The sequence below is a fragment of the Anolis carolinensis genome, unplaced genomic scaffold, assembly GCF_035594765.1.
Source record: "Anolis carolinensis isolate JA03-04 unplaced genomic scaffold, rAnoCar3.1.pri scaffold_8, whole genome shotgun sequence".
Taxonomy (NCBI): domain Eukaryota; kingdom Metazoa; phylum Chordata; class Lepidosauria; order Squamata; family Dactyloidae; genus Anolis; species Anolis carolinensis.
The window spans coordinates 22,362,579-22,379,069 of NW_026943819.1; the positions used below are offsets into that span (position 1 = coordinate 22,362,579).

The window sequence follows — 16,491 nt, forward strand, 5'->3', positions numbered from 1 at the left end:
GAGCATCCAAAATCTAGACAGGGCTATTAATAACAAGGTATCTTTATAATGGCCAGTGCATAGGATCACTGTAAGCTGAAGTTGACTTGACAGCAAATAACAACATAACAAAAGTAGTCTGAAGTTAGGTATTTTTTCTGAGACAGACTCCTCTCCTCATTTATTCATTTTTACTCTGGGTCATCGTATGTAGTTTCATGTGCAGAATGGGGGAGAAAAAGAAACACACTGAAGACTTCATCCCACTGAACATGTCAAGTGTTTGGAAGTGTAGGCTTACCATACAGCTCAGGTATACTCTGTTTTGAAATTAAATGGATGATTTTCCTACCTAACAAACTATCTGTTTTATTCAGGAGTTCTTAGTTGATTTGCCATCACATTGTAGATAGTTGTTCCCACCCATTGTCCTTCCCCCGTTTTCTTTGTGAAAAGAAACACCTCCTCTCCTGGACTATGATTTTTGTTCCTGGGTTATCAATGTCATTTCCTAATTGGTTCTATCATAAACACATGGGAAAGGTTTATTAAATTGCAAAAAAACGTAATCTTTGCAGGAGGGACATCATGCTATAGCACATTTTGCTCTGGTTTCTCAATGATTAAATATATTGTAGAGTCTCCACCTATTTAACATACATAGCTTGTGGACACAAAAGATAAAGTTTCTGGAGCACAACAATTACTTTCAAAGTACGGACCACACAATAAAACAGGAAATAACACTTGCAAACTAGGAACATATTTTCTTTATTATTATTGTTATTCGGAGGCAGGATAGCCATCTGTCGGGAGTGCTTTGATTGAAAGTAATGGTGGAGTTTTTCTCAAAGGGGCATTTTGGCATAATTGCATAATCATATCATTTTAAAGATGAGAATGACAAATACCTTTACATGTCAGAATTGGCAGTTTGGCCCATCTCTATCCAGATAATTTGCAGAAAAAGTCACTTTCCAACCAGCTTAGAAAGCATCTGAAGAAATAACCCTTTGCAACCTTTTTTAAAAGGCCAAGATGGCTCTACCCTACACTTGAAGCCTACGTCATGTGATGAACACAATCAATTGCTGTTTCTTAAGTGGGTGGCTCAGTAGTATTTAATGAATGTGATGAAGTGGTAAGGATGAAATCCTACATCAAAGAGACAGAAATAGCTCTATGCTATTAGAGTTCCATGGTCGTTACATAACTTGTCTCATAGGTCATTGTTACCCAACCAAATGCACAAGTGCATCTGCATTTATATTCCACATGATGAATGAAACAACTATGCATCCATGCATGTCCATGCACAAACATGGAGCTTGGAGCATTCCGCGTCACACTGCTTCTGTAGGTGACCTTGTGCATGTTTAAGTCACCACACACAGGATTCCAGTTGGTATTTTTCTCCATTTTCTGCCAGGAAGGAAAAACATTTCAAATGAATCCCAAAAGACAGAGAACGTCCAAAGTCTTGCAACACAAGTATTGGAAGAACAAGGATTCCCCTGCCAAGACTTGCCCCCCCATCCGCCCCTTCTTCCCTAGCTTGCTCCCCGACTTGCCTTCTCATGTATGCGCTGCTGGTGGAGATGTGAACTGTTCCAAGGGAGCAGGCCGCGCATAAAGCAACTGCAGTGGCCTTGCATACAGTGCTTCTGACGTGCAGATAAGTAATTTATCGATCCGTAAAGCACTCTGAGACGCTCAGGAAGGGATTATGTCATGCCAACGCTGTGCAATAAAATAAAAAATGATGGACTTTTTGTGAACATGAGGGTGATTTAGGGTTTGTAGCTGGAAGTGTAGTTAAAGTACATTTTAAGTGGAAATCAAGGTAGGTAATGAATTACTCCGTGTCCGGAAGGGCTGCTGGGAGTTTGGTTTTTTTTTTCCTGGCTTCTGATTCAAGAGCTAATATTCTGACTGTACACTAGAGGACAACAGAGGATCAAGCTCAAAGTAGCAGAGTGAGAATTTGACATTGGATGGGAGATGCAGTTCCAAAGCACATTCTCTGCATAGTTCTCCCTGTGCAGCTTCAGCCAATGCAGAGCATTGGAGTAATGATGCATAGCATTATTGCCCCCATAAAGTATGTACACACTGTCTGTGCTTGTACAGATGCAACCTAAGAGTACTTGTATATTACTTTTTTATCTTACAAGATTTATTGGGTGGATAATTGGCCAACAGATGTTTGGACTATAGGGCAAACACAAATGGCTGCAGACTGAGGACTAAAGTAGTGAAGGCCAGCTGATATAGAGAACTTGAGGGAACTTCTTTGCTCTGCAAAAGAATGAAGCAATAACCAAGAGAAAGCAAGCTTTCTGCATGCTCCAATCACCATCATGAGGACATTTGGTGAATGTAAGACAACTTCACTTCACTTTATTTCTTAATTAGTCGTTCTCCACCAGAGTGCTCCGAGCGACTTACAATTTAAAATATCATTCCACAATATAAAAATATTCAACATAAAAACATTCAACCTAAAAACATTAACAGTGACTATTTGGAAAATTAGATCTGATTTACTTAAATGCACAACCAAACAGCCAAGTCTTGAGCGCTTTTACAAAAGGTCGCAACTCCGACATTGCTCTAACATATGGAGGCAATGCATTCCATACATGGAGAAAATGTGATATATATGAAATAAAACAATACAACTGTTAGCAGTGGTTCTCAACCTTTGGTCCCCAGGTGATTTGGCCTACAACTCCCAGAAATCCCAACCAGATTACCTGTTGTTAAGAGTTTTGGGAGCTGAAGGCCAAAACATCTGGGAACCCACAGGTTGAGAAGCACTGTGTTAGAAGGAAAGGCCACTTTTGAACTTTGATTCTTTGTTTCCTGTTACTAAAATCCACATCAGAGTTAAGAAAGGAGCCTGAATTCTCAGCCCCACTGATTGAAATCTGCTCCCCTATCTCCCTACAAATAATCAACTAAATTTCCAGAATGAACCAACTCAAGGTTACAGTGTTAATTGCTACAATTTGCAATGGAAGGAAAACAGATGTTGTGTAAATGGCTTAAAGGCCTTATCATAGAGGTGTTTATATATTTAATGGATGTTTAAAAACAATTTAAGAGCACCCCACATGTCCTTCAGCATTGTGGGAATCAAATTACCTTTCAAGGATACAAGTGAGGTCTTGGAGGAAGGGAAGCACAACCAGGCACAGCTCCCTTGTGCCTAGGCTCAGCAGTTGAGGAAAAGTTCTTCCTACAGCATAGTTGCCACTACTGTGGCTTTGGAGGAAGAAAGAAGGGAGGCATGGAGATAAACAGATGAAAGGCCCTTCCTCCATCCCAAAAGATGCTTTCATGATCTCAGAGGAAGAGAAGAAGAGGCAAGAATAGTTATTTCATGCCTTGGCCCAGAAGTCGATGAACAACCCTCCCTCCATTCCAATTGCCTTGGCCTTGGAGGGACTCACACTCTTAACAGAGAGATGGGCCGAAACTAACAAAATAAAGTTCAACAGGGACAAATGCAAGATACTTCACTTCGGCAGAAAAAAAGGAAGGCAAAAATACAGAATGGGGGACGATGCCTGGCTCGACAGCAGTACGTGTGAAAAAGATCTTGGAGTCCTCGTGGACAACAAGTTAAACATGAGCCAACAATGTGATGCGGCTGCTAAAAAAGCCAATGGGATTCTGGCCTGCATCAATAGGAGTATAGTGTCTAGATCCAGGGAAGTCATGCTCCCCCTCTATTCTGCCTTGGTCAGACCACACCTGGAATACTGTGTCCAATTCTGGGCACCGCATTTGAAGGGAGATGTTGACAGGATGGAATGTGTCCAGAGGAGGGTGACTAAAATGATCAAGGGTCTGGAGAACAAGCCCTATGAGGAGCGGCTTAAAGAACTGGGCATGTTTAGCCTGCAGAAGAGAAGGCTGAGAGGAGACATGATAGCCATGTACAAATACGTGAGGGGAAGTCATAGGAAGGAGGGAGCAGGCTTGTTTTCTGCTGCCCTGCAGACTAGGACGTGGAACAATGACTTTAAAGTATAGGAAAGGCGATTTCATCTGAACATCTGGAAGAACTTCCTCACTGGTAGAGCTGTTTGGCAGTGGAACTCTCTGCCCCGGACTGTGGAAGCTTTTAAGCAGAGGCTGGATGGCCATCTGTCAGGGGTGCTTTGAATGCGATTTCCTGCTTCTTGGGAGGGGGTTGGACTGGATGGCCCAAAAGGTCTCTTCCAACTATATTATTCTATGATTCTAATAAAACAACTCATAATGTAAAAGTCTCATTGAGCATTCATTTTGGGGGCATCATCAGAAAATTCAAAAATCTAGCTTGAACAATAGGAAAAATCTTAATCGATAAATATTATGAAACTACAGTAGAGTCTCGCTTATCCAAGCCTCGCTTATCCAAGCCTCTGGATTATCCAAGCCATTTTTGTAGTCAATGTTTTCAATATATCGTGATATTTTGGTGCTAAATTCGTAAATACAGTAATTACAACATAACATTACTGCGTATTGAACTACTTTTCTGTCAAATTTGTTGTATAACATGATGTTTTGGTGCTTAATTTGTAAAATCATAACCTAATTTGATGTTTAATAGGCTTTTCCTTAATCCATCCTTATTATCCAATATATTCACTTATCCAAGCTTCTACCGGCCCGTTTAGCTTGGATAAGTGAGACTCTACTGTATTTGAAAGACAGGCTCATGAGAGGGACAGAGTTGAGGTTTCAGCTCTAGCTTCAACGACAAAGCTAGTTAAGTTCTCCCTTTCTCCTGTCTCCTGCTCTTGGCTGGAAAAGTTCCTTTAGAAATGTCAGCTGCAATAATTAATTATGATGAACTGGCCATCAGTGTGCTGCTAGTCGCACTTATTTGAGGCAGAAAACTTGAAAAGGTTTGCATCAATCAGCGTCAGGTACGGAGCAGGAACAATGACATTGGGCCAACACAAGAAGGAAGCAAAGATGACAGAGGCAAAGTCTGCCATTCGTTACCCTTTTAATTTAAACCCACACAGCTAGAATTTAACACGACAGTTATTATATGCTAATTATGTGTTTGAATAATTAATCAAATGAATTATTTAAAAGTGCCTTTCCTGAAATGTAACAGGTATAAGAGGGGTTGTATTCTACTACATAAAGGGGATTAAAGACTTAATAAATAAGAGATAATAAATATACACTAGCTATTATTGGTGTTCAACTGTGATCTTATCCTGGTACAACATTTTTTATTAAGATGTTGGCATTTTTTGATTGGAATTTTTAAAAGGCAAATGTGAGGTGGCAAAGATTGCAAAAAACAAAGGCATGGATGGAGTCCCTTCCCAACTGAGGGGAGGAGAATGGAGAAGAGAGGTAAAATAAATAAATCCAGGCCTCGCTGCTCTGGGAATTCCCACCTGCCTTACGATCCTTGTTCTTGCCACATTTCTTGTGCTTGGAGGTGATTAAACATGGCAGCACCATTGCTGGCTGCTCCACTGACAAAAGGAGAGATTTCCCCAGAGCGGGGCCTGTTCTTTTGCTGATCTCATTTCTTTTGCCATGAAGATTATAGGAAAGAAAGAGAGAGAAAATTCTTGCATTGTTCAGGACTAATTCATTCCTTTCTGCAAGCTTCACAAAATGCAGAACTACCATGCTGTTGCACAATTGAGTTCCGTGGAATCAACCTGAATCATGAGAAATTGGAACCAGTGTAGTGTAGTGGGCTGGGTGTTGGACTAGACTCTGGGAAAACATGGTATAAATCTGTGCCCACATCATTAAAAATCCATAGGGGTGCATCTACATACCATAGACTTAATGCACTCTGGCACCACTTTAACTGTTACGGTTCAATGCAATAGAATCATGTGAGTTGTAATTTTACAAGGTCTTTAGCCTTCTCAGTCAAAGGGTGCTTGTGACTCATTAAACTATAAACCTAGGATTCCATAGCACTGAGCCATGGCAGTTAAATGGGGTGTCAAATTTCATTAAGTCTATGGTGTAGATGGGGCCGGGCTGTGGCGCAGGCTGGTGTGCAGCCTGCTGCAATAAATCACTCTGACCATGAGGTCATAAGTTCGAGGCCAGCCCGTGGCGGGGTGAGCACCCGTCAATTAAAAATAAAAAAAAATAGCCCCTGCTCGTTGCAGACCTAGCAACCCGAAAGATAGTTGCATCTATCAAGTAGGAAATAAGGTACCACTTATAAAAAGTGGGGAGGCAAATTTAACTAATTTACGACGTTGGAATGAGGAAGTGCAGTCAGAGTGGATGATGAAGCAGCTGCTCCCCCCTGTGGCCAGAATCGAACATCCCCTCAGGAGAAGGTTAAATTGCCTCTGCGTCTGTCTGTCTCTGTCCTATGTGTATATGGGCATTGAATGTTTGCCCTATATGTGTATATAATGTGATCCGCCCTGAGTCCCCTTCGGGGTGAGAAGGGCGGAATATAAATACTGTAAATAAATAAATAACTAAAATAGATGCACCCTGGGTTTCCTTGAGCAAGTCACACTTATCCTCAAAGGAAGATGAGGGCAACAGACCTCTCTTCCTCCCCTGCTAAGAAAATCCTTTGAAATATTTGCCTTAGTGTCCTCAAAAGTTGAAGGCACAAAATAACAAGAGCTTCTGGGCTCAATCCTTGTGATGACCCATGGGCCTTGTAGTCCTGCTCAGGACATTGTAATTCCTGATGAAGATGAAAACTTGGGTTTTTTACCTTCCCAGTCTGAACTGGATTCCTCTCAGCCAGATCTTTCCCAGGCAGATCTGGGAACCTTGCACCTGCAAGAAAGTTGTCTCCCAGAAGTATGTCAAACAAGCCCAGAGCCTACTTCTCCCGTATTCTTGCGCCGGGAGTTTTGTAAACAACAGAGAAGTTTGGATTCAGCTTCGCGCAGGAGTGCAAGGATTGCAGCTAAGAATGTGGCCAATTAAGACTGCTTCTCGTGAGAATCTTTGGGGAGTCTCACATCTGGTCTCAGAGTTAGCTTTCGGTTCTGATTCCCAGAGAACTGCTTCGGCGGGAAAGCTAGACTCTATTTAGGTGTTTTACCCGCGTAGTAACTTCGCGGAGTCAATTCGTCAGCCTACGGAGCGGGTCGTGTCTGGACAGCGCGCTCCGATTCAAGCCTCGCTCTCGCTCAAGCCTTGCCTTGCTATCCAGCCTTCGCCTTGCTTCCCAGCCTTTGTTTACCTACGGACTTTGCCTTGTTTCCCAGGACCAATCCTTGCCTTGTACCACGGATTTTACCAAGTTATTCCACGGACCTTGTTCTTGTTCCTAGTTACCTTGTTCCACGTTCAAGCCTTGTTTCAAGTATCAAGTTATTTCCTAGCCTCGCTCAAGTTTCATGGACTAAAGGACCTTGTCATCTCCCCTCACTTTGCTTGGCAAAGTGAGTGTTTCGGTTATTGGATTACAACTTTGGACCTTAATATTTCTTATTGGACATTGCTTTCTTGGACTAATTCTGACCTTTCCTGAAAGGTCTAATTCTGGACTATTTTCTACACTTGTTTTTATTAACTTTATATATTCCTTCAATAAAGATATTAGATAGATTCTGGCCTCTGTGTATGGTTATTGGTGCTCTGCAGCCTGGGTCTTGACAGTTTGACTCCGCCACCCTAAGCACCAATTAACCTCGGCCAGAATGTCTACCGGAGTCGTACCTGGGCCGAGCGGCCAGCCGATTACCTACACCATCGACAAGGAGGAGGTGGACCGAATCCGTGATAAGCTCAATGCACAGGATGGAGAAATAAGGGGTTTGAAGGAACGCGGAATTCGTCTTCCGGCCATGGCGTTGCCAACCAAGTTTACTGGAGAAGCTTCTAAGGTTCATGTCTTCCGTCGCCAATGTCAAGCTTATCTAGAGGCCCGTGCTGCCGAGTTTCCCCAAGAAGACATCAAAGTGGCATGGGTTTACAGTCTTCTAGACGGGCCAGCGGCCAGCTGGGCGACGGCACTGTACGACCAAGCCTCTCCACACCTAAGATCAGCGCAACGCTTCTTGGACCACCTCAAGGAGACTTGGGGAATCGAGGACAATTTGGAGGCAGCCGGTCACAAACTCCGTCGCCTTTTCCAAGGAGACAGACCTATGTCTCAGTATATAGCCGAGTTCCGAGTGCTGGCCCACAACACCGGCTGGAACGATGTAGCCCTCAGGGGACAATTCCGGGAGGGTCTCAACATTGAAATGCTGGAAGAAATCTCCAAGGTGGATCCTCCCCAGACCCTCGAGGCACTCATTGATCAATGTTTACGGGCTGAAGTCATGATTGCCTACAGGAAACAGTGGGTTCGAGGCCAGGGCGGTAGAGCCGGGGCAAAACCCCCCGCTCCCGCCAGCGTTCAGCCACGTCCGGTCTGGAGACCCCCACCGCCAACCCCATACCCCAGAGGGAGCGAGGAGGTGCCGATGCAGTTGGGCAATGTGCGTCCCAGACTAGATGCCGCCGAGAAGGCCCGTCGTCAACGCTTAAACCTCTGCTGGTACTGCGGGAACGGGGGCCACTTCGCCAGAGAGTGCCCAGCCAAAGGGAAGCCTGCCGCCCGTCTTGCGGCGGCGTCCTCCACGGAGACGAAGACGTCTGAGCCGACTGGCACACAGCCGGCGGGGGAAGCCAACGACCGGGTGTAGAGAGGCTCGCCAACCCGGTCAAAAAATCCATCCAAGAGCCGCCAACCGGGGTCCTGTTCCTTCTCGTGGTCACATTATGGTCAGCAAAAAGGGGACCCGTCATGATCCACGCCATGATAGACTCTGGAGCTACCAACAATTTCATCGATAGAGAGTATGCCGACTCTCTGGGATTACAATATCATGATTTCAAGAATGCCCGTGTGGTGCAAGCCATAGACGGCCGCCCCCTCAAGACGGGCCCCGTAAGTCAGTGGTCGGAACCCACCAGGATGTGGATAAGGGAACATATGGAAGAGATTTCCTTCTTTGTTACCGAGGTTCCTCATTTCCCTGTGATTTTGGGAATTCCATGGCTGACTCTCCACGACCCTAACATCTCCTGGTCCAACAGAGAACTGCAGTTTGCTTCACCGTACTGCCAAAACCATTGCCTCGTAGCCAAGGTATGCCACGCCACGGACACCGAGCCCATCATCACCTTGCCAAAGAAGTACTCCGAGTATTGGGATGTATTCAATGAGAAAGAAGCCGAAAAATTACCCCCACATAGACCTTATGACTGTGCCATTGACTTGGTGGAGGGGGCCCCGATCCCGCGAGGGCATCTCTACTCCCTGACTGAACCAGAGCAAGAAGCTCTCAGGGAATTCCTAGAGACAAACCTTCGCAAGGGATTCATCAGACCCTCTCAATCCCCAGCCGCCTCCCCAGTGATGTTTGTGAAGAAGAAGTCAGGGGAACTACGCTTGGTGGTGGACTACAGAGCATTGAACAATATCACCAAGCGGAACAGCTATCCCCTGCCCTTAATCTCGGATCTATTGGATCGGCTTCGAGGAGCCAAGGTTTACACCAAGCTGGATCTTCGGGGGGCTTACAACTTAGTTCGCATCAGGGAAGGGGACGAGTGGAAGACCGCCTTCCAGACCAAATTCGGATTATTCGAGTCCCGAGTTATGAATTTCGGTTTATGCGGAGCCCCCGCAACGTTCCAGCATTTTGTCAACGACATTTTTCAGGACTATCTAGACAGGTTCTTGATAATCTACCTGGACGATTTTTTGGTGTTTTCTAGATCACAATCAGAACATGAGAACCACGTCAAAATGGTGTTACAACGATTGCGGGATCATGGACTTTATGCCAAGCTGGAAAAATGCGCCTTTGATCTACAAGAGGTAGATTTCCTTGGTTACCGCATCTCGCCTCTAGGGCTTTCCATGGATCCAGCCAAGGTTTCAGCAGTATTGGAATGGCGGGCGCCAACTAACAAGAAAGAGGTGCAGCGTTTCTTGGGGTTCGCGAACTATTACCGCAAGTTCATTCCAGATTTTGCCCGCTGGTCCGACCCCATCACTAGCTGCATCCGTGGAAAGCAGCCTTTCCGCTGGACTGATCAAGCAGAGAAAGGGTTCCAGCAACTAAAGAAACTATTCACCTCCCAGCCAATTCTACAGCACCCAAATCCTGGAACCCCTTTTGTGGTGCAGGCGGACGCCTCTGATGTGGCAATTGGGGCTGTACTCTTACAACCGGTGGGAGATCACCTCCATCCCTGTGCCTTTTATTCTCGTCAACTAACCACACCAGAGAGGAATTACACCATTTGGGAAAAAGAACTACTGGCCATAAAGGCAGCCTTTGAAACTTGGAGACATTGGCTAGAAGGGGCCAAATTTCCCATTGAAGTCCACACTGATCATCGTAATCTAGAACATCTAAGAACTGCCCGCAAACTAAATCAGAGGCAGCAACGTTGGGCTTTATTCTTTGAACGTTTCAACTTCCAGATCCATTATGTGACCCCAGCCCAAACCAAGCAAGCAGACGCCCTGTCACGTAAACCGGAATACGCTGCAGGACGCAAGGAGACCTTTGAATCCCAACTGCTACAACCCGAGAACTTTGCCACGCTCACGGTGGGGAACACCAAATCCATTCCCATTGGTTCAACTTCCCCTACTCCAGGACCCATCTGTGCTCAAGAAATCAGGGCTAGTCAGCAAGCAGATGCCTGGGCGCAGGACCAACTTCGCCAAGGTCTGCACTTTCCCTTTTCGCTTAAAGATGGGCTGCTCTGCTATAGAAATCATGTTTATATCCCACCCGGACCGGGCAGGGAAAAAGCGCTTCGTCTGTGTCATGACTGCAAACCAGCAGGACACTTCGGACTATTTAAAACTATGCATTTGATCCTAAGGGATTTTTGGTGGCCCAAGATCCGCAAGGATGTGGAAAAATATGTCAACACCTGCCCAGTATGCCAGCGCTCCAAGATACGAAGGGAGAAGCCCTCAGGGCTTTTACACCCCCTTCCTACCCCATCTCGCCCATGGGAAATAATTTCCGCGGATTTCATCACTGACCTACCACCTTCCTGTGGATTCACCACGATTTTGGTGGTGGTGGACCTTTTCACCAAGTTAGCCCATTTCATTCCCTGTGAAGGCCTCCCCACGGCCAAAGAAACTGCGGATCTATTTCTTCAACATGTTTTCAGACTACATGGATTGCCCAAGAGTTTAGTCACAGACCGTGGATCTCAATTCACCTCTCGTTTTTGGAAGGCACTACAAAAACTATTGGGCATAGACTCTCGCTTATCTTCAGCTCATCATCCCCAAACAGATGGGCAAACGGAGCGCACCAATGCCACTTTGGAGCAGTATCTTCGCTGTTATGTAAACTACCAACAGGACAATTGGGCTTCTCTGTTACCACTGTCTGAGTTTGCCTACAACAATGGAGTTCAAGCTTCTACAAAAGAAACGCCGTTCTTTGCAAACTACGGCTTCCATCCACGTTTCTTTCCCCCTGTCATTGAAACTTCAGAAGTTCCCGCAGCAGAGGATTGGCTGCAGGAACTCACAGCGGTGCAACAACTTTTGCTCCAGCAACTGGACCAAGCCAAGGAGGACTATAAACGCCACGCTGACAAACATCGCCAGCCGGGCCCCGAAATCAAGGTAGGAGATCGGTTTTTTCTGTCCACTCGCTTCCTGCCCTCCCACCGCCCCTGCCGGAAGTTAGATGCCCGTTTCATTGGCCCCTATCCAGTGGTGGCGCAACTTAACCCCGTGACTTTCAAACTCCAACTTCCGCGTTCAATGCGCATTCACCCAGTGTTTCACCGTTCCCTGCTCCTTCCGGCGGATGGTGTGCGACCTGATACAGACCAACCGGCCCCCCCTCCTGTTTTGATGAATGGGGAGGAGGAGTTCGAGGTTGAGGACATTTTGGATTCTCGTTTTCACCGCCGCCGCCTACAATATCTCATTGACTGGGTGGGTTTTGGCCCTGAGGAACGCTCTTGGGAAGACGCCTCCACAGTCCATGCTCCTGATCTAACCCGTCGCTTTCATCAGACCTATCCCACCAAACCACGACCTCGCGCCTCGGGGAGAGGGCCCCAGTTTGGGAGGGGCCTTGAGGAGGGGGATAGTGTGATGACCCATGGGCCTTGTAGTCCTGCTCAGGACATTGTAATTCCTGATGAAGATGAAAACTTGGGTTTTTTACCTTCCCAGTCTGAACTGGATTCCTCTCAGCCAGATCTTTCCCAGGCAGATCTGGGAACCTTGCACCTGCAAGAAAGTTGTCTCCCAGAAGTATGTCAAACAAGCCCAGAGCCTACTTCTCCCGTATTCTTGCGCCGGGAGTTTTGTAAACAACAGAGAAGTTTGGATTCAGCTTCGCGCAGGAGTGCAAGGATTGCAGCTAAGAATGTGGCCAATTAAGACTGCTTCTCGTGAGAATCTTTGGGGAGTCTCACATCTGGTCTCAGAGTTAGCTTTCGGTTCTGATTCCCAGAGAACTGCTTCGGCGGGAAAGCTAGACTCTATTTAGGTGTTTTACCCGCGTAGTAACTTCGCGGAGTCAATTCGTCAGCCTACGGAGCGGGTCGTGTCTGGACAGCGCGCTCCGATTCAAGCCTCGCTCTCGCTCAAGCCTTGCCTTGCTATCCAGCCTTCGCCTTGCTTCCCAGCCTTTGTTTACCTACGGACTTTGCCTTGTTTCCCAGGACCAATCCTTGCCTTGTACCACGGATTTTACCAAGTTATTCCACGGACCTTGTTCTTGTTCCTAGTTACCTTGTTCCACGTTCAAGCCTTGTTTCAAGTATCAAGTTATTTCCTAGCCTCGCTCAAGTTTCATGGACTAAAGGACCTTGTCATCTCCCCTCACTTTGCTTGGCAAAGTGAGTGTTTCGGTTATTGGATTACAACTTTGGACCTTAATATTTCTTATTGGACATTGCTTTCTTGGACTAATTCTGACCTTTCCTGAAAGGTCTAATTCTGGACTATTTTCTACACTTGTTTTTATTAACTTTATATATTCCTTCAATAAAGATATTAGATAGATTCTGGCCTCTGTGTATGGTTATTGGTGCTCTGCAGCCTGGGTCTTGACAATCCTCGGGGATGAAACTGAAAGGGATGGATTAACAGGACATGGGAAGGGAGGATTTGGACACATATAGCCAATTTTTGACCACAATCCAGACCTACAACTACCTATGACTATTGATCATAGGTATCTGTAGGTCAGGATTCTTGTCAGAAACTACTGAGCACAGCTCACAAGATTGACACAATGATACAATTTGCTTAGAAACGATGAGGTTGTTGCCTTCCACCATCACCACTCCTATTTCTCTTTTGGCTCAGCTGTACGGAATAGGAAAAGGGAGGAATTCTACAATAAATAGCAAAACTGCCCCTTTGTGCGCTACTTGCCTCATCTCTTATCACGTGAGTTTGGAAAACGCTATACATTTCATATCTTGGGATGGTTTGGAAAAGTAACTTTTGGAGTACAATTCCAAGAATCCCCTAGCCAGCCTCCTCACTGGATGATGAATTCAGGAAAGTATAGCCTATAAAGTTTTAAAAGCTGTGCATATAGTTTGACATTACAGTAGAGTCTCGCTTATCAAATCTAAACGGGCCGGCAGAACATTGGATAAGCGAATATGTTGGATAATACGGAGAGATTAAGGAAAAGCCTATTAAACATTAAATTAGGTTATGATTTTACAAATTAAGCACCAAAACATCATGTTATACAACAAATTTGACCGAAAAAGTAGTTCAATACACAGTAATGCTATGTAGTAATTACTGTATTTACAAATTTAGCACCAAAATATCACGATGTATTGAAAACATTGACTACAAAAATGCATTGGATAATCCAGAATGTTGGATAAGCAAGTGTTGGATAAGTGAGACTCTACTGTATGTTCTTCCTTACAGTGTGTTCATGCACATTTTTGGGAATGTCCTGCTCAGTGGCTTAATAACCTGAACCTCTGATGCTTGTTTTGATCATTTACTCAAATGACAAGATCCAAGAACTTGATGCTATTTTGGGACATGTATCCAATAAAATATGCAGATTTTGAACCAGGAGGTCTCTTCTCCATCCATAAAAAATGCATACAGACACAAAGAAGATAATCCGTAGTTGCTATCGACCAGTAGAGACTGGAGGTTGATTCAGCCTGGTGTTACTTTTTTGCAAAGGTTAGTAAGAGCATTATCTTGGGGTGTGGACTGCACCAAAGCACACTGTGGGGTAGGAAGGTGGTGGCTGCAAATTAATAACCCAGGAAACACCATGCTGATGGTAACAAACAACCTTTGTGAAATAACGCTGCAATACCCTGCAGCAAAGAGCCTATTAAAAGTGCTAGGCAGACACTGCAGTGGTAGACTGTCACTGGAGAATACCACTGGGATGCTTTCAACACAAAACAGCACGGAGCATGCATATATCTGCCGAGCAGACGCCTGTGTCCGATTAAAGAAAACAACAAATATAAAGCCCCTGAAGAGAAACAGGGAGAAATGTGGTGTAATGTTTTACATCTTATGTTGAAGCACTGTCTTTCTGTTTTCTGGCTTCTTTCTCAAAACAGTTATGTGGGTGTTGACATCTACTCTTGACTGAGTTTTTCCTTTTCCAAAGAAAGGTCAAGAGTTCCACTGTCTCCAGCCAATAGGTCAAATAAGAAGACCGTTCTGAAAGGAAATAAATTTGTCTGCCATCATGCAGCTGGATGAGCAGGGACTACAATTAGGTCTACTGTGCTTATCTCAAATGTCCCACTCTTACCTTCAGAAGTATAGAGAACATCATTGTCCTTCAGTATCTAAGACAGTAATGGCCAACTTATGACACGTGTGTCAGCACTGACACGCCTAGCCATTTTTGCTGACACGCTGCCGCATGCAGATTGATTGGATGACTATGTCTTTTGTGGCCAAATATGGTGTGATTTGGTCCAGTGGTTTTGTTGTTTACTCCATGGGAATTATGCACATTACACTCTATATATATATATATATATATATATATATATATATATATATATATATATATCTTCTATATATATAAAAGAGTGATGGAATCCTGGCGACCGCCAAAACAACAAAACTAAACACCTCACAACCTCGAAAATTGACAACACAACCCATCATCCACGCCTCTAGGTTGATACAACAAAAAGAAAAGAAAAATAAAGTCCTAATTAGAGGGAGAGGAATAATTGTTTTTATCCAATTGCTGCCAGTTAGAAGGCTAAGCTCCGCCCACTTCGTCTCCTAGCAACCCACTCACCCAGGGGACAGGCAGAGTTAGGCCTCACTTAGGCCTCTTCCACACTGCCTATAAAATACAGATTATCAGATTTTCACTGGATTAGATGGCAGTGTAGACTCAAGGCCCTTCCACACAACTATATAACCGATATAATCTTATATTATCTGCTTTAACTGGATTATCTGGACTCCACACCTTTACCCTTTACCTTAACTACCACCAATTCCTCAATACTTTATTTCCCATACCACCATACTTCGCCACAGCAACGCGTGGCCGGGCACAGCTAGTGTGTGTGTGTGTGTGTGTGTGTGTGTGTGTGTGTATATATATATATATATATTCATTCTATTATTATTCTATTATTATTGTAGTATATTATCATTTTATTACTATTATATTATTATTATATTATTCATTATTCATGGCTACACTGAAACTAGAATAGAGAGAAATAAGCGTGGAAACTGCAAGAGGTACCATAGATTGTTGTACATGGAAATAATGGTAGCAAATAGTTTTTGATTTATTAAATACAGTTATATATTACAATTATATATTTTTGTTATTTAAACTATACACATTGCAAAATTATGTTGTTTTTTTTTCTCGAAGTGACACACCACCCAAGTCATTCTAGGTTTTTTGGTGAATTTTGACACTCCAAGTGCAAAAGGTTGCCCATCATTGCTTAGATATAATATAAATGTTAAGCTTAGCAAATCCCTTGGCAGAGGAAGGAATTTCTCCAAACAAGTAACTTAGTTATTCATACAGCATCTGCCGTGCAGCATCCAAGGCATCTTGCAGAGGTTTAAATATTAAACAATAACACAATTCATTACGAGCATCAACATTTCTACAAGTGTCTAAAACAAGGATTTAAAAGTAAATTCCTTTTTTGTTTGATTTACACAGCATCATCCAATTTATTTTAAAGCCTGAAAGCCCAAAGTGTTGCAGGGTAATAATGAACATGGTGACGTCAATCAAAATACCTGGTGTAGCAGAGATCAGCGTCAGCTCCCAGCTTGGGGCATTGTTAAAGCATTGCCGAAAGTGCCAGCTACACTCTGTGATGTAGTGGTACATTACAAATACTTTACTAATGCATGATTAAAAGTCTCCCCTCCTCCCCCCTCCTTCCTCCTGCAGCAGTGAATTACAATGATGCTTTATCATAGAACATGCCATTGCGGTGCATGTAAATAATTTCATGTCCTCCAGCACGGAGGGGAAATGCTGT

At 44.2% G+C, this 16,491-nt stretch overlaps 1 protein-coding gene across 11 annotated transcripts in view; it reads right to left on the reverse strand.

Annotated features, from left to right (window-relative positions):
* Positions 1 to 16,491, reverse strand: part of ntm (neurotrimin) — a 1,038,813-nt gene that overhangs the window by 142,237 nt on the left and 880,085 nt on the right. The window lies entirely within an intron of this gene.